This window comes from Pleurodeles waltl, chromosome 10 (assembly GCF_031143425.1).
Source record: "Pleurodeles waltl isolate 20211129_DDA chromosome 10, aPleWal1.hap1.20221129, whole genome shotgun sequence".
Lineage (NCBI taxonomy): Eukaryota > Metazoa > Chordata > Amphibia > Caudata > Salamandridae > Pleurodeles > Pleurodeles waltl.
This window is the reverse complement of record NC_090449.1, coordinates 346,552,666-346,570,763: the sequence shown is the minus strand read 5'-3', so window position 1 is coordinate 346,570,763 and position 18,098 is coordinate 346,552,666. Positions and strand designations below refer to the sequence as shown.

At 46.7% G+C, this 18,098-nt stretch overlaps 1 long non-coding RNA gene across 1 annotated transcript in view; it reads left to right on the top strand.

Moving 5' to 3' along the window:
* Positions 1 to 18,098, top strand: part of LOC138260763 (uncharacterized) — an 88,722-nt gene that overhangs the window by 52,012 nt on the left and 18,612 nt on the right. The window contains exon 2 of the long non-coding RNA XR_011198971.1: positions 4,843 to 5,004. This is a non-coding gene — a long non-coding RNA (uncharacterized lncRNA). The remainder of the gene's footprint in view (positions 1 to 4,842; positions 5,005 to 18,098) is intronic.

Here is an 18,098-nt window from a genome sequence, read left to right as displayed (position 1 = left end):
GTCCGGCTTGTGGATCAATCTCCAGAAATGATTGTTTCCACTGGCAGTGGTGGTGGAGACTCTGGTTGAGATCCTGATATCATGCTGTAGTGGAAGCTATACCTCTTCCACTACCTGAGCGTGACGCTTGCGCACTCAAAAGAGAAGCAACTGTGCCTAAATATCGGGAGGGTGCTCCATTCATTGCACTAATTAGTGTCCTTATTAAATACATTGCTACTGTTGCTCATGGGCAGAATAGCAATTTCTAAAATTGTGTTCTTGCCACACTGTCTATAAACCATTCAGAACTTCATCTACTCACTGCCCTCAAGAATGTTCAGGCAGCTGCATTCCATCCTCACTGCACTCATTTGAGTTGGTAAACACCATAGGGTGGATGGGGTCACCTTGATGAGGAGTTATGAGGAAGGTGGCCTGCAGGTGCCTTGGATGGTGTTCTATGCAACATGTTACCAGTTGGATGGAGGATGGAAGTAACTGGGAGAAATGTCTGCTAGTGGGTATGGTTGACAGTGTTGGCACTGTTGAAGGAGGGATTAGGCATATGAAACACTTTACCGTATGTGAATAGACAGACCGTTCATGTGTGACAGAGGCTAGTGAAGATTGTTCTTCAAAAGGTGCCTTGCCATCGGGAGTTACCAATGTGGATCTGCGTTCCAGTCTCGTGCATGGATGGTGATATGCCCTGCCAGGCTTGGTGGGAGGGGGATTGTGAGTTACCGGGGGACTTGTATCCTAATGAGCATTTCATCTCCTTCGAGGGCTGTTTGAAATAGGGTTTCCGGTTGTCAGAGTATGCACCCTGTACAAGCAGGAACCACAAATTTAATCAGAGTAAGTCAGATACACACTAAAGGATAACCTGTGCTCATCTTCTGGTAGCTTGGAACAGAGCAGGCAGGCATATCTAAAGAGGCAATGTGAAAGAATTTGTTCAACACACACACACAGTAACACAATTAAAACACCACCAAAAGGCTCCACCCTAGTTTAGAAACACATACAATAATTTTATAAATAAATTAGACCAAAATGCCAAAAATCCAATAAGTAGAGGTAAAGATATGATTTTTTAAAGAATAAAAGTGCTTAGAAACAAATAGCGCTTTGGGGTTACTTGAGGTTGTGTGTTCAAGCCAACAGTTCAAGCCAACTGCGCTGGAGCACAGGCCAGGTACAGGAGCCATGCAGGCCCAGGGAACAGAGTACCTTGATCCTGGTCGCAAACACGAGATGGGTCGTTTTCCTCACACAGTTCCGGCAATTGCATTGGTTCCAAAGGCAAAGCACTGGTGCTGCAATGCATTGGTTCTGAAGCCAATGCACCAAGAGTCTCCACGCAGTGAAGAGATACTCTGATCTTCCTTCAGCAGTGGCAATGATGCAGTGGTTCAGATGTGACAACGATGCAATTGTGAATCGCAGGTCTGAGTGTGATATGCTGGTTTTATTCTCAGAACAGGGTTGATGCATTGGTTGCTGCTTCTAGCAGGCAGGAGGTGCATCGATTTCGCTGAGGCAAGTATCTGGGTCCACTTCCAGTGAGCCAGGCACAGGAGCAGGGATACAGACTTTGATATCCCTGAGTCTCTAGCAACAGGAGAAAAAACAACAAGTCCTTGGAGATCATTGGGGTGCAAGGCAAAGTCCAGCTCTCCCTCAGCAAAGTAAGAGAGCAGCAGGCAGCAGGGCAGCACAGCAGAAAATCCGTCCTTCCAGGTCAACAGTCCAGCAGAGTGACAGTCCTTCTGACAGAGTCCTGTTGTAGGTCCAGAGGTGTCTGATTTGGTGAGGTCACAGATCCAGTACTTATACCCAAATGTGCTTTTGAAGTGGGGGTGACTTCAAAGTAGAGTCTTTGAAGTACACAGAGGTTCTTTTTTCCGAGTCCTGCCTCCAGACTATCAGAGTGGGTAGTCAGCCCTTTGTGTGGAGACAGGCACTCCACATTCAGGTATAAGTGTCAGCTCCTCCTCCCTTTTCCTGCCCAGGAAGAGCTATCAGAATGCAGATGAGTCTTCTGTCACACCCACCCTACCAGTGTTTATGGCTGTCTACAGGGAATGCACAAAGTGTAGCTGTCACCCACCTCAGATGTGTATTTGAGACTGGCCGCAATGTGCACAAAGGTAAATGACATAGCTACCCCTTTCTAATTAGGAGTTACAGCTTAAAAGTGCATCAAGGAAATCCCAATGTTAATCTATGAGAAGAGTAGGCCTCACAGCAGTGAAAAACAACTTTGGGAGTTTTTCACTACCAGGAGATGTAGAACTTAAAAGTACATGTCCTACCTTTTAGTTACATACCAATGACCTAATGGGCTACTTAGGGCCTAACTTAGGGGTGACATATGTCATAAAAGGGGAGTTTTAGGCTTGGCAAAGGGTTTTAAATGGTAAGTTGAACTGGCACTCAAGCTGCACACACAGGCTCTGCAGTGGCAGGCCTGAGGCATGTTCAAACAAATACTTCAGTGGGTGGCGCAATCAGTGATACAAACCTACTACTAGCATTTAATTCACTTGCCCTGGGTATATGGTGTACCACTTTACAAGAAACTTAAAGGTAAATTAAACATGCCAAATTGTGGATAAGCCAATGCTACCACATTTTAAGGAGAGAGCACAAGCACTGAGTAGCAGTGATAAAGTGCACAGAGTCCTAAAGTTAACAAAAAAAGAGGTGAGAACAAGAGGAGGAGAAAGGCCAAAAAGCTTTGTGTGACCCTTCAAAGAGGGCCATTTTCCAACAAGGAACCACAGGTGGAGTTTGTGATGGGGCTGGGACATTTTCTACATTACATTGGTCTGGCCAAACTAGCCAGGCAAACTTCAACTATGTTCCATGCATCATCTGCTGCGTCTAGTCCCTTAGGCACCTTGTTGACCTGAGGGTCGGGACAGCAGCTGTTGTCTCAGCTGTTTATAGCAATGGCGACAGATGTTACGAGTCAACCTTTACACTCCCAGTTGCATTGGGAGATTGATCTGAGCACTCTGCTAGCAGACGCTGAATGAGCTTGCATTTGCGCCCTGACAAGGACTGTATCTAGCAACTCGCTTTAAACTAATCCACTGTAACGTCCTCCATCGCACCTCTGTGACACCCCAGGCCTAATTGGATGTCCCAGACCTGATCAGAGGCGTGCACATGCTGCAGTCTCACAGGGGTTGACTTACAGCATATGGCCTGGAGATGCTTGCAGTGGCAAGACTTCTGGGTCCAGTTGGTTGTTAAAGTCACACACACCACAGCATTATAGGTCACCCTTACATCACTTTTGTTTATTGAAGAACATTAGAAGGCCTAAGGGTCATAAGATGGCATACAGTTGGCACTACTGCTGACCAGGCCAAGGGTGGCAATCACATGGATGGGGAAGAGTGCCCCATCATAGGAACACTGGCATTTAGATGTAGTGGAGTGGGACTCAGAGGAGGAACTCCACATGAAGCAGCGCAGGAGGGATGCTAAGCTGGGGAATGACCTGGTCACATTGAGGGCCCTTGCAGAGAGGTTTGGAGTATGGACATTTAGGGCCAGATTTAAGAAGCCCCTAACGCCACCTTGTGCCACATTTGCATCAATTTTTTTATGCAAATGTAGTGTTAAGGTGGCCTTTCCCCCTCGTCATAATTCCAAAGTGCTGCAGTGTACTACTTTGTAACCCCTTGCGCCACATTATGACTGCACCAGGTGTTCCGGCACTAGGAGGCCCGAAAAAATGGCACAGTGAAATTTAACAGATTTAACTGCACCATTTTTTCTGTTACTTTTAAATCCTGCTCATAGCAGGTGTTAAAATGAGGCACCCATTTACATCAATGGGCCTCCTTGCTCTTGCCTACACTAGCGTAAAAATATTTCAGGCTAGTTTAGCATAAAAATATTTGACACTAGTTTAGCAAAGCACCATAATAGCGTCAAAGATTTTGACGGTATTGTTCTAACTACCGCCATGGTGCGCCATATGTTACATACGGCGCAACCATGGAGTCGTTCTGTGCTTGGAGGGGAGTGCTGAAAATGTGGTTTATCACAGCTGATGCGCCACTTTTTCATAAGTCTGGGCCTTAGAGTTCCTTTGCCCTCAGAGTGTTAGGCATTGATGGTGGTGTGCTTAAGATATTCCACTGTATTGTTGCTGGATGATCCACCCCTGTGTATTTGTGGTTCTGAGTACTGGATTGGTCTCGACTACTCAATATGTATTGTGCCTATTGTTGTATGAACTCCACTGTTGGTTAACCTGAAACTGAGAAATAAAGGTTTTTTTTAAAAAAGTCTAATATGTAGAAGTCCTCCCATAAGATACCATCTTGATTCTGTGTATTTCTGATTGCTTGTTTACTTTCTTAATTACTACATCTTGACCTTCAACTTCTGGAATGTATTCACCATGCACCATCTTAATAAAAAATATTACTGCGATGAGCCAGATCAGAAGTGACAATAGTGTTTACATTATCCAAATGTGAGTCCAAGGTGGCCTCAAACACCTTCATATGTTGCATTCTTATTTTACCTCTCTGTTCCTTCGTGGCTTTTCTAGTATAATTTCTTCTTATTCTTATTCTAATGTAATGTAGTTCTTATATAGTAAGTTTCACATTCTGATAAGTCTGAATCTGAATGTTGTGGCTTAACAGTACTGGAACTCAGTATACTTTTATTAGGTTTAATTTTCTGATTCTACAGGTGGTTATAATGCCACTGTTGTTTTTCATTATCAGTCACTTAAGTGCTTAGTACTTGTGGGTCTGTGCTTGGAGCTGGTTTCTGTTAATGTTTCGAGGTTTCTGACTAGGATACATTCTTTGACATCTTTGACAGTTGCAGTGTCAGCGGTGGGATTGCAAGTTACACTGGTCTGCAGCAAAGTTAAACTCCTCCATCAATCCGATTCCCTCTACTGCAAGCTCACCGCCCTTCGGTATCCAGCCAGCCAAAGGATACTACTCTGGAGCACTTGCAGTTCGGCTTATATTGTTCTAGGTAAGCTTCAAGTCCTAAAATGTTGAGCTCTGACTGATAATGTGTATCCTTCCCTTCTGGAAGATCGAGTACATGCATTCGGATATCAAACAGCATTTCATAAGAAGTACTGTTCAACAAAACAATGCTTGGCATATTTTTCAAAGCTCTTTGTGTACTATGCGAGTTCATCAGCAAAGGTGAACCATTATATAAAACCCTCACAGTCAAGGCTTCTTTAAACTTGCAGTTCACTCTCTCCACTACCTCGTCAAAATTGAAAGGGCTTTAAGAACTGGAGACTTACTCCCACCTTAGAAAGTGTCTCTGCTACTACTCTAGAAGCTGATCCTGGTCTGAATGAAGAGATGAAGTCTACCTATTGCTAGTAAGCAATGCAAGTATTTTGCAACGGCACAAGCCATGATCTTTCACCTTGACCACACCCTCATGAAACAAGTGCATGAATTAACCACTATCATTATATATTTACATTCATCTACTGACTGAAATGGAATGACATAGTCCTGGCATTTGACTAGGAAGGGATGCAGTGCTTTTTCTAACAGAGTCTGGGGTGATCTCCCAGAATGTGTTACTTGTTCACAATGTTTGCCCTGCAACATATACTGTTTCGTTTGTTTAGATATTAAGGGTCATCAATAGTGCTCTGGTAATGCCTAATGTAGCACACAGTCTAGCATTTATAGAACCTATCTCTTCATGAACAGCTTTGAAAGAGCCACTTTTGCTGTCTTGTTTTATTTTCTCTATCTAGCTGTGTTTGCCTAGGCCAGCACTATGTTCTCAAACAAGACATTCTTGTGCACTCTGTACTTCTTTCAAGGCTACAATAAGATTGTTTGCCGGTGAACGTGGTAAAAGTTTAGTCTCTGGTATTCATAGAAAAACACACATCCTTACGTAAGGACATTTTCTCAGAACATCAGCTGTTTTATTACAAAATCTTTTCCTTGTCCCTTACACGTTAGAGGGAGATTCCAGCCAGAGGACCAAGACTGTTTGTTGATTGCTGAACGCTTCGCAACAGCTGTTTATGCAGACATGAGGCCTTTGCTCAGGGATGGGGATGATGTCTTCCCTGGGGAACCTGAAAGGCAGAATTAGAGCCTAACATGCTGTGCTCTATTATAGTCGAGGGAGGAATTAGTCTATTGACTCTAGTGACAAAATGGTAGCGTTATTTCTATGCTTTACTCTCCTAGTCACAATTTTAATCTTGTCATGCTGTATCGTCCTGGTTATTGCAGTACATGCTTTGGTATCTAAGATGCAGTTTCTCCATTAACATCTTATTGAAACATATACTGCCTCTGTCATTGTGTATGTGAGACTAATGAAACGGATGAGACCTGAGTGACCGCGGTTTCCCTGAGAAATCAATTATGTCATAGCGCTTGGCTGCCCAATCATCCTTGCCCTTTGGTAGGCATGAGGTACTGCTAGTTAGTCAGAGCAAAACCGGGATTAAGGGCGACAGGTGTCACCTGTAGTGGGTCAGACTCAGTCTCCCACACCGTAGGTGATCCTGCCACTCAAAATCCAGTAGTCTCATTAGAATAATGAGAGCCTACGTGACATGGTATTATGTGTCACTATTGGTAGACCTCTCCAGTATTTAATGTGGGATCCTATTCAAATTGATAATTGCCCGACTTGCTGTCCTTTACACCAAGTGCATGTTTAACACAAGGACCACCAGAATGCTTGTTTGGTTGTAGCTTTCAAAACAGGTACAGGTCTTACTTTAGTTACTTTCCTTCCTTGGGCAGTGAGCCATTCATTAATGATTGCAATCAGCAGAACAGTGAGAATTTTCTCTTTCAGATCAAACCACTCCTCTGCTGCATTGTATAAATGTGATCAAAGGCAATAGGTGTTGTTTGCTTCTTAATATATAAAATCTAGTTCTAGCCTGAGTGACTGGGATCAATTCTTATTATCACATTAAGTGCATTACCTCACATTTGTAAATGTCTGTAGGCCTCCAAATATCTGTGTTTCCCCATCTTCCTAGTCTTTGCTGGCAGCTATAGGAGTGATCAATTGATATGTGGGTCTCTTCCTTTCTGCATAGTGTGGTAGATATTTCCAACCAAAGTTCAGTAAGCTCGTGGATGCTTGTAATTCTCTAAGAGAATAGGGGGCTCAAGCATCCCACATTTTTCCAAGAACTTGCTTGTAAGTCCTTTTCCTTCACTTGATAACTCATATCCTATGAAGATCACAGTCAAAAAGCATACTTTGTCATATCCGATGTTTAGTTTATATCCTGCCTCAGCAAGTAGTCTAAGGCCAGATTTGCGAGCCTGTCACAGAACGCAGTGTAGCACCCAAAGTTGCTGCACTGCATGACAGGGAGAGAGAAGGAAAGAGCCATATCTACATTGATATGGCACTCTCCCCTCTTCTCACTAGTGCAGGCTTAAAAATCAAGCTGCCAAGTGCCATGCACACTGTCAGACCTGACAGCCTTAGGGTGGTCATCCTCCAACTTTTTTCCTGCATCCCTGCACGCTTAAGACACTGTTTTTGCTGGTTTTAGGACTCTGCACACTATACTACTGCTAACCAGTGCTAAAGTGCATATGCTCTCCCCCTTAAACATGGCAACATTGGTTTATTCCCAATTGGCATATTTGATTTACTTGTACGTCCCTAGTAAAGTGCACTACATGTGCCCAGGGCCTGTAAATTGAATGTTCCTAGTGGGCCTATAGAACTGGTTGTGCCACCCACATAAGTAGCTCCTTAACCATGTTTCAGGTCTGCTATTGTAAAGCCTGTGTGTGCAGTTTCGCTGCCACTTCGACTTGGCACTTAAAACTACTTGCCAGACCCCAAACATCCCTTTTTTTACATATATGTCACCCCTAAGGTAGGCCCTAGGTAACCCATAGGGCAGGGTGCTATGTAGTTAAAAGGCAGGACATGTACATATATGGTTTATATGTCCTGGTAGTGGAAAATCCCTAAATCGGGTTTCCACTACTGTGAGGCCTGCTCCTTTCATAGGAGAGCATTAGGGCTACCTGCATATACTGTGTGAGTGGTAGATTCTGTTCAGAAAATGGTAACCAGGTCATATATAGTATGGCCAGAATGGTAATACAAAATCCTGCTTATTGGTGAGGTTGTATTTTGTATTACAATTTTAGAAATTTCACTTTTAGAAAGTGAGCATTTCTCTGCACTTAAAATCCACCTGTACCGTACAACCTGTCTCCAATCCATGTCTGGGCTGGGCTGGGTGATAGCACCCTTGTGCATTTCACTTAGGCAACCACAAACACAGGATGCTCAGTCACACCTGCACTCATCTGCATACTGAATGGGTCTTCCTGGGCTGGGAGGGTGACAAAAGACTGCCTAACCCCCTACTAGACTGCCTAACCCCCTACTAGGACCCTGGCAGGCTGGCCTATACTGAAAGGGGACCTTGTGCACTTCAAAACAACTCTTTGAAGTCCCCCCACTTAAAATGCATTTTTGGGTATATACACTAGGTCCCTGACCCCACCAAATCAGACACTTCTGGACCTGAACCTGCAACCTGTCAAGAGAAACTGCCTGGCTGCCAAAACGACTCATCTGGACTGCTTTGCTGTGAAGGACTGCTGCCCTGCTGTTGTCCTGCTGCCTTGCTGGCCTCTGACTTTGCTGAGAAGTGCTCTCCAGGGGCTTGAATTGAGCTTGCCTCCTGTATTCTGAAGTCTGAGGGCCAAAAAGACTTCATCTCTTCAAGGAAACTCCTTGTGCGCCAGAAATCAACACGCAGCCTGCCGGATACAGCACACAGCCTGCCCTGCGATGAGACAATCACCACACAACTGAACTGGAACTACGCAGCCTGAATTCCCAAGCGAAGATCGACGCAGTGCGTGTGTTGTGACCGGAAATTAGATGCACAGCCAAACCAGATTTACACACAGGCGAGCCAGAACGGCACAGCCCGACTTCCTGAGTGAAGAATGGATGCAGCGCCTGCCGCGCCACAGAAAATTCAACGCAGCTGCTACCAGATCGACGCAATGCCTGTGACTTCATCCGGCACATCCAGGATTTTCCCTGTATCATCCCTGGGTGTCGAAAGATCCCCGCATCACAGTGAGGAACCAAGACTGAGTGCCGGAAATCGGCGCAAAACCCCTTGCCGTGTGGAAAGAAACAATGCATCATCTATGCCGCGTCGGAAAATCCGACGCATATCTTATTTTTCTAAGCATCTCCTCCTCTGTGGTCTCCGTGCGTGATATTTTTTATGCAAACCAGGTACTTTGCGCAACCAAGAGACAACTGTTGATTTCTAAGATTTAAGACTTTTTTCATCTTGCAAAAGTGATTTCTCAACTTGTGTTGAATGAATCTTTTTTGTTTTGACCTTCATTTAACCAGATAAATCTTATATTTTTCTAAACCTGTGTGGTGTATTTTTGTGGTGTTTTCACTGTGTTACTGTATGGTTTATTGCACCAATACTTTACACATTGCCTTCTAAGTTAAGCCTGACTGCTCAGTGCCAAGCTACCAGAGGGGGGCACAGGATAATTTGGATTGTGACTTACCCTGACTAGAATTGTGGTCCCTATTTGGACAAAGGGGAAATACCTCTGCCAATTAGAGACCCCATTTCTAACACACACATATATACACCATAGTGCAACGGTGTCTGCATGAGTCTAGCATAGGTTTTGTACTGGAAGGATACCTATCCAGAGCAAAATACCATGCCTAGACTATCTGTAAAACTGTTCCTACTTTTTATATGTTCTATGCAGTGCAGCACACATGCAAAGTTAGAAAACAAAGGAGAAATAAAAGTATTTCCCCCTTTAGCCCCTGTTACAAAGTGATGTTATTTTTTGGCTCAAAAAACTGTCTACTTTTGTTACTAATTACAAAAGCCAAATGAAGTATTCCCATGCATGGTATTATTATGAATTGTTGCACATGGGAATTTCCATCTTGTTAACAGGGAACTCAGGCTGGTAAACCTCAAGGCCACTCACAACATGAATGTCTCTTGCCAAGACAGTTCTATTTATTCTTTAAAAAGTCTTTTGACAACCCTTTCTTCTCCTATCGTAGCTGATATTTCATTGAAAGATGTGGACCCTGAGGTGGTACCATGCCCCATTTTCAGATCAACAGCCCAGCAAACATCAGGCTCTGCTTTTCTGGTTAATAATACTAATTATGGAAATAATGGTAATATGGGGAAGAAAAAGGGTAAAACACTGTGTTAAAAAAATAAGTGGAGACCATCAAAAAGAAGCCAAGGAAAATGAGGTTCCAGGAATTGGGAACCTCAGAAACTTTGCCACCAAGAGGGATGACTAAACAGACTTAAAAAGCGAGGAAAAGGCGAGTGGCGCCCCCCGGGGAAAGCTTTCTGTTAGAGAAGCGGCAACCTCACTATTGTATCCTAGTGTGGATGCCTTTGACTCACCCCTATTGTTGCTAAGTCAAATGTTTAGTCATCTAACCTACATTCATGGGGCCAGCAGGGTGGGAAGCCTTTTTCTGGGGCTGTTGGCTCCATACTTGCTCCTGTGGACACTGAGATGGTCATTAAGAGTCTGGCGGTCTGTGGACGCCACAGTGGAGGTGGCAGTCACACCGCCACAGCCCCAGCGGAGCAGACCACCATATTATGAGCACAGGGATGGAACCAACAGAACACAGCCAAGTCACCGCCTGAACCGCCACTGCGAACGGACGACCGCGGCCAGTGGAAGGCACTTTCAGGCGAGCGGTGAGGCTGTTTCCCTCGACCCTATTACGAGGCTGCACACCGCCAGGATTTCCAGGGCGGTTGCAATGCCACAAAAAGCATGGCAGAAACGAATCACTGAAAAGGGAACCTTGAAAAGGACACCTTCAGGAACACAGGCACGCCCGCAGGCGCTATGTCACGCGAATTGCAAGTCTTCCCAATGCTTCTTCTGGCCATTGAACTCCAGGACCAGTGGCGGTGATGAAGACACCAACTGTAAGTACACCCACCTAGCTCACACTGGAGGGAAGGACATTAGTATACACATGGCACAGCAAGCCACGCCCACACATGCAAACACCCATACCACACACACACACACACACACACACACACACACACACACTTACACATGCCAAATCGCATATTTATGACACACATACATGTGGAGGGAAAGCCAGGACAAGGTTGTTACCATCAACACCAACGGTGCAGTGGTGCAGGTATATTAAAAACATTTAAACTTTAAAGAATAACTATGTACAAAGAGGCCCAAGGGCCAGTCCGAAATGTCTATAGTGCCCCTAGCACACTGGGCACAGAATAAGCCAACAACTTGATTCCTGACTGCAAACTGCAGGCCTCCACTGGGCAGGGACATTAATGGGGCATGCAGATACCTCAGGGGTGAGGAGTAGTGGGAGTGGGGGTTTGGGTTTGGAGGGGGGTCCTCAGGCCTGGAGGGGGGTTGGGCTTTGACTTGGAGTTTGGGGGAGTGGGCTTGGGTTTGGGTTTGGGAGGGGTGACTGTAGACTCGGAGGGGGTTGATGTCTTAGGTGGGGGAAGGGCATGGCAATGACAAGGGGTGGACTGGGAGGTGGAAGGAAGGGGTGTGGGGAGGGTAACAGGGCACTTGGGGGGGGCGGGGAGTAGTTCACTGGTAGGGAACGGAAAATTCACAGAGGAAATGTTTCTTGGGGCACAGGGACGGTCATGGCAAAAAGGTATGGGAGTGGAAGGAGAGGGAGTGGTTGAGAGGTGTGTAGGTGGAGGTGATTTGGGTGCAGGTGCGTGCTTGGCTGCCATGTGTGTGCTGTGTGACTGTTGGGTGGGTGACTGTGGGTGTTAAGATGTAGTAGGAGGAGGGGGGAGGAGATGTTCGGAGGTGACAGATGTGTGAGTGAAGTTGTAGTGATGTCTGCAGGTAGGGTGCTGTGCTGCATGTGGGGGTGTTGACATTCATGCTGAGTGCACATGTGGTATATGGAGTGCATGTATGCAGGTCTGATATTGAGGTGACGGTAGCAGTGAGGGCACTTGTGGCAGGATCTGGGACTGATGAGGTGATGACTGCAGGCGTGAGTTGTGTAGTGCCTGTGAGATGGGAGGTGGTGGGGGAGTCGGTGTAGGGATTGGATGTTGTCATGTCTGCATCTGAATGTTGTGTGTGTGCATGGTGGTGGTGGTGGTGTTTGTGGTGCTTATATTTGTCTTTGGGTACCGTGTCTGTTGATGTGGATGCATGTGGGTCAGAAAATATACTTTGAATGGATGAGGGTAGAGGAATGTGGGATTGGGAACAGGGAGCTGGAGTGGGGACAGAAGAAGAAGGGACACTGGCTGCCATCAATGAGGAGGCCAGAGCCTGAAACGATCTCTGCAGGCCAGCCAGGGCACCATGAATGCCTTTCAGGAATGCAGTGGTCTGCTGCATCTGTATGCCATTCCCTAGAAGCCATTCACAATTGTTGACTGTGCCACAGAGATGGACCTCAGGAGGTCAATTGCCTCCTCACTGAGGGCAGCAGGGCTGACTGGGGTGGAGGCAGAGGTGCCTGCGGTGAAGGAGATGCACACCCTCCTGGATAAGCGGGCACAGGCAACAGGGTGGGGAGCTACAGGGAGGGCGGTGCTGGAAAGGAGGGGGGCAGACAAGGATGTTACTGGAGTGGTCCCAGATGGATCCATCACTGCCAGGGATTCGCCATCGGAGGAGGAATCTGAAGATGGTGTGGTCAATTCTGTCTCCCCCTGGAACTCCCCTCACCCTCTGTCCCACTGGTCCCCTCGGCTCCGCTGGAATCAGCCTCCTGGGTCCCATGGGCTGCAGCTTCCCCACTTACCGGTGCCCCTAGTCCTTTGCCAGATCATGCTTCTGCACACAAAGACAGAGGATGAGAAGAAGGGAGGGAGGTAGGGTGGGAGAGAGAGACAGGGTGCAATGGGTCAATGCCAGCACAACAGTCACATAGAGTAACAACATCATTATCTGCTGCCATGCCGTGGCACGCTATGCACTTACCTATGCATGCTACACCAGTGGGACACCCTGAGGGAAACTACAGCTATGCTGATGTGAAATGCTGATGGTGGTGCAATTGCACCCATGTACTTGATGTGAGTCACACTAGTCATACTTGCCCAGAACTTGGCAACCCCACATAGCTGCTTAGGGAAACAATTCTTGTACTCCTGAATCAACTGAATCCTGCATTGTTAGGTAGCATGCGTACTAAGACATTGACAATTAGCACAGTGACATCTAAGCCCACTCTGCCTCACTACACATACAGTACATGGCAGCAGATTGAGGACTCACTTATCTCCTCTAGGAGAGTGGAAGGCAAATACTGATGACAATGCCCTGACAACTCAGATGTACTGATGATGTTGGCAGGAGCTGGGTTCCCAAACTTGGTTGAGGGTGACCACACAAATTACACATTGGAAGTAATTGCCCTCATAGGTCAGTGTCTGCATGTTATGGGCACACATCTGTGATACCAATCATCCATGGGTGGCCGATACCCATGGTGGACAGACATCTTCCTAGTACCTACACTACAGCTTCCCACTAGTACTCAACCCACCTAACCAACATTAACAAGGTGAGAGTGGGTACTTATTGTAAGAGGCTGGCCTGGTTTGTACTGGGTACCTTGGGTACTTACACCTTACACCAGGTCCAGTTATCCCTTGTTAGTGAATGTAGTAGTGTTCAAGCAGCTTAGGCTGATAGAGGTAGCTATAACAGAGCAGCTTAGGCTGAACTAGGAGGCATGCAAAGCTCATGCAATACCACTTATAGTTACACAGTACTTATGCACAAGTAAAGACAATACTCAGTGTTACCAAAAATAAAGGTATTTATTTGGGTGACACAGTACCAAAAATATCTTAGAGACAATACTCCTTCTGTAGGTAAGTATTATACACAATATATACACTAGACACCAAAATTAGACAAGTAAATAGTCATAGAACAATGCAAACAGTAGGAAATCCTATAGAATGCAATGGGAGAAAATAGGTCTAGAGGCAACACAAACCATATACTAAAAAAGTGGAATGTGAATCACAAATTCCCCCATAGACAAGTGTAGTGTGTGCAGAATCGAATAAAGTACTGCAAGTTTCCTTAGGACCAACTACACCTCGTTTTGGGGATTTTTTGGCTGAAGTCTGGGACACACTCAAGGAGCTCTGGGCACCACCCCTTGGGTAGTGATGGACAGGGGAGTGGTCACTCCCCTTTCCTTTGTCCAGTTTCCTGCCCGAGCAGGGAAGAAGGGGTCCCTGAACCGGTGTATACTGGTTTATGCAAGGAGGGCACCATCTGTGCCCTTCAAAGCATTTCCGGAGGCTGGGGAAGGCTCCCTCTCCCCAGCCTGTAACACCTATTTCCAAAGGGAGAGGGTGTAACACCCTGCTCCCAGAGGAAATGCTTTTTTCTGACTTCCTGGGACTGGGCTGACCAGACCCCATGAGGGCAGAACCATGTCTGTGAGGTGGCAGCAGCTGTAGCTGCAGTGCAAGCCTCAGAGAGCTGGTTTGGCAGTACTGGGGGTCCATGGTGGAGCCCCCAGGATGCATGGAATTGGCTCCCTAATACCATATTTGGAATGGGGGGACAATTCCATGATCTTAGACATGTTACATGGTCATATTCAGGGTTACCATTGTAAAGCTACATATAGGTATTGACCTATATGTAGTGTACACATGTAATGGCGTCCCCACACTCACAAAGTCTGGGGAAATGACCCTGAACTATGTGGGGGCACCTTTGCTAGTGCAAGGGTACCCTCACACTTAGTAACTTTGCACCTAACCTTCAGCAAGTGAAAGTTAGACATATAGGTGACTTATAAGTTACTTAAGTGCAGTGAAAATGGCTGTGAAATAGTGTGTGCACTATTTCCCGCAGGCTGCAATGGCATTCCTGTGTAAGAATTTGTCTGAGCTCCCTATGGGTGGCAAAAGAAATGCTGCAGCCCACATGGATCTCCTGGAACCCCAAATACCCTGGGTACCTGGGTACCATATACTAGGGACTTATGAGGGGGTCCAGTATGCCAATTGAAATTAGTAAATGAAGTCACTGACCTACAGTGACAAATTTAAAAGCAGAGAGAGCATAAGCACTAAGGTTCTGGTCAGCAGAGCCTCGTGACACAGTTAGGCACTATACAGGCATACACATTAGGTCATCATTTATGAGCACTGGTGTCCTGACCAGCACGATCCCAGTGAGACAGGCAAAAACATACTGACATACATGTGAAAAATGGGGGTAACATGCCAAGGAAGATGGTAGTTTCCTACACTTACCCCCATGTGGCTCGTGCTGCCCTCAAGCGCCCATCCACCTCACGGTAGGCCGCCACCAAAATACGGACCATTGGGGGGTCAGGGTCCGACGGGCTCCCCTCCCTCATAGGGAGGACATCCCCAGCTGGGCCTCCGTGGTCTTCCGGGCCTGCGTCTCAGGTACTCCACTGATTTCTGCAGTGGGTTCTCCACCTGGCATGGACCCACAGGGTCCGCACTTGCTTGGCGATGGCCTGCCAAATCCCCTTCTTCTGATGGGCGCTGACCTGCATGGGTGACACAGACAGAAGGACAAAGTCATGTAGAGTGGCATCACAGGGACAGCAGTGGACGGCACACATCTCACACATCTCATGCCCACCCTCACTTGTCTTCACACCACTTTCGCTCAGACTCTTCACCCACCTCCATGCATCCGCTCTATCTACCTCGTCCTAAAGCCTTTGATCCACATACACATCACTATCAGACAGGACGGTGACATTAGTCTCACCTACTACTCTGGTGCCCCATGCAACTGTCTATACAGGTGCAGGACCCAGTCCCAAAGCTTCTTGAGTTCTTCCTGGGAGAAGGCTGGGGCCCTATAATCTGCAGGACGTGGCATCTTGTCAGAGGTAGAACACAGCAGCACACACAGTGGAGGTCTTGTGTGTAGGAGTGTCAGAAGTCAAGTGAGCATTGCCACATAAAATGATGGTCACATCCACCGCAGACATCACTGTTACCACTGGCAGCTATCACCATTGGCTCCAGTCTCCCATAGACAGCCATGTTATCCAATAAGGAGTTGCATGGCGGTTGCGAATGCCAACCGCCATGACGACTAATGACGGAGGTATGAGGTCACTTTCCTGTGCATGCAGAACAGGCAGCTGCCATCTTACATGTACTTAGTGAATAGTGGCTGAATTTTAAGTGCGTCATGGGTGACATTTGATGACTTTTGCACAGCTTTACTTTGTCTACTCAGTCAATGCAGCTCCTTGTGACTTCTCCCTCTCCTGTTCCCAGAAAAGGTTCAATGTTGAGGATGAGACATGCTCCTGTGTATCGGCCCCTTGTCGACCTTGTCAACCTTGCCACCCTGGAAGAGCGACACATCATTCAGACGCATTGTCTGAACCATCAACCATGGAGCTGGTGACTCAGTTGGAGCCTGATCTGTTGCCTGCCATCCATCATCCCAATGCCATCCCTCCCATAGTACAGGTGTTGTCAGTCCTCCACTTTCTTGCCACAGGGTCGTTCCAGATGACAGTGGGCTTGGCAGCAGGGATGTTCAGTAACGTTTTGAGGGATGTACTGTATGCCCTGCTGAGAGATCTGCCCTGCTACATCAGGTTCCCCCAACGTGCTTATTTAGCCACTGTCAAAGCTGCCTTCTACGGTTTGGCACATGTCCCTCATGTAATAGTGCCCATAGATGGCACACACATTGCCTTGGTGCCACCAGGAGAAATGAACAAGTGTTCAGGAACCAAAAAAATGTTTATTCTATCAAAGTGCAGGTGGTGTGTCTCACTGACCAAAGTACCTCCCAAGTGATGACCAAGTTCCCTGGTTCTGTGCATGACTCCTTCATTCTGTGGAACAGCAACATCCTACACATGATGGCACCACTACAGAGGGACTGGACCTGGCTCACCGGTATGTATACATTCGTATGTGTGCCCCAGTACACTCAAATCTCTTCACACCCTGCCCCATCTCCCTCCTGGTCTTGACGTGGGTCCTACCTCTGTGAACACAGGTGATTATGGCTATCACAACCTTCCCTGGCTACTGACACCTGTGAGTCATCCGACTACAGATGCTGAAAACTGTTTCAATGAGGCCTACAGTAGGACATGGCATATGATTGAGAGAACCTTTGGGCTCATGAAGGCCAGATTCCAGTGTCTATACATCTCCGGGGTTGCCCTACTCACTGAAAGTGTGCCAAATCGTTATTGTCTGCTGCATGCTACACAATCTGGCCCTGATATCTCACATCCCATTGCTGGATGCAGAGGAGGTGGCAACTGGACCAGTGGCTGATGAAGGGGACATGGGGAGTGATGAGGAGGAAGATGATGAGGATGCAGCTGACTCCAAAGCAGAGTTGATACGACAATACTTCCACTGAGCTACAGGTATGTGTCAGATGTATGGTATGTGACCTGTGTCCCTGGCTGCCTTGTGACATAGATCCTCCTGGTGTCTGTTAGTACTGGTGGAATTGGGTGCAGCTCTGCCTCTGGGTGAGTTTGGGGGTGTCACATTTGCCCACCAGTGGAATTGTTACTGTGCACATTTCAGTGCAATTCTCACCCTGCTGTTGTATTGGTTCACTTGTGACAAGTTTGTGCATTTCCATTGTTCCCTGAACTGCCATATCAACTGTAATTTGCGTACTAAACATTGTGGTGTCAGCAGTATTGCTACCTATCCTAAGAGTCCACATTGGGAGGCAGTGGAAAATTACTGTTTCTGACTGCAGAACATGACTTACATTTGGCTTTGTCTGCTGTGATGGAAGGACCACTGGGGATGGTTGTCTTGGGATTGTGTGTCTGACATGGGCATATGGTTAGAGCTGACACTTGCCATCACACCCTTGGGACTTTGTAACTGTAGTGGATGTGTGTAGTGTGGGCATATTTGACTCCTATAGTGATTGGTGTTCCTATCTTGTTCTACTTGCAGGGCATTTGTGTGGTGCACTCTGGTTCCTGCATCACCTGTTGCCTCCCTTGACATATGTCTCCAACCTCTGCCTGCTCCA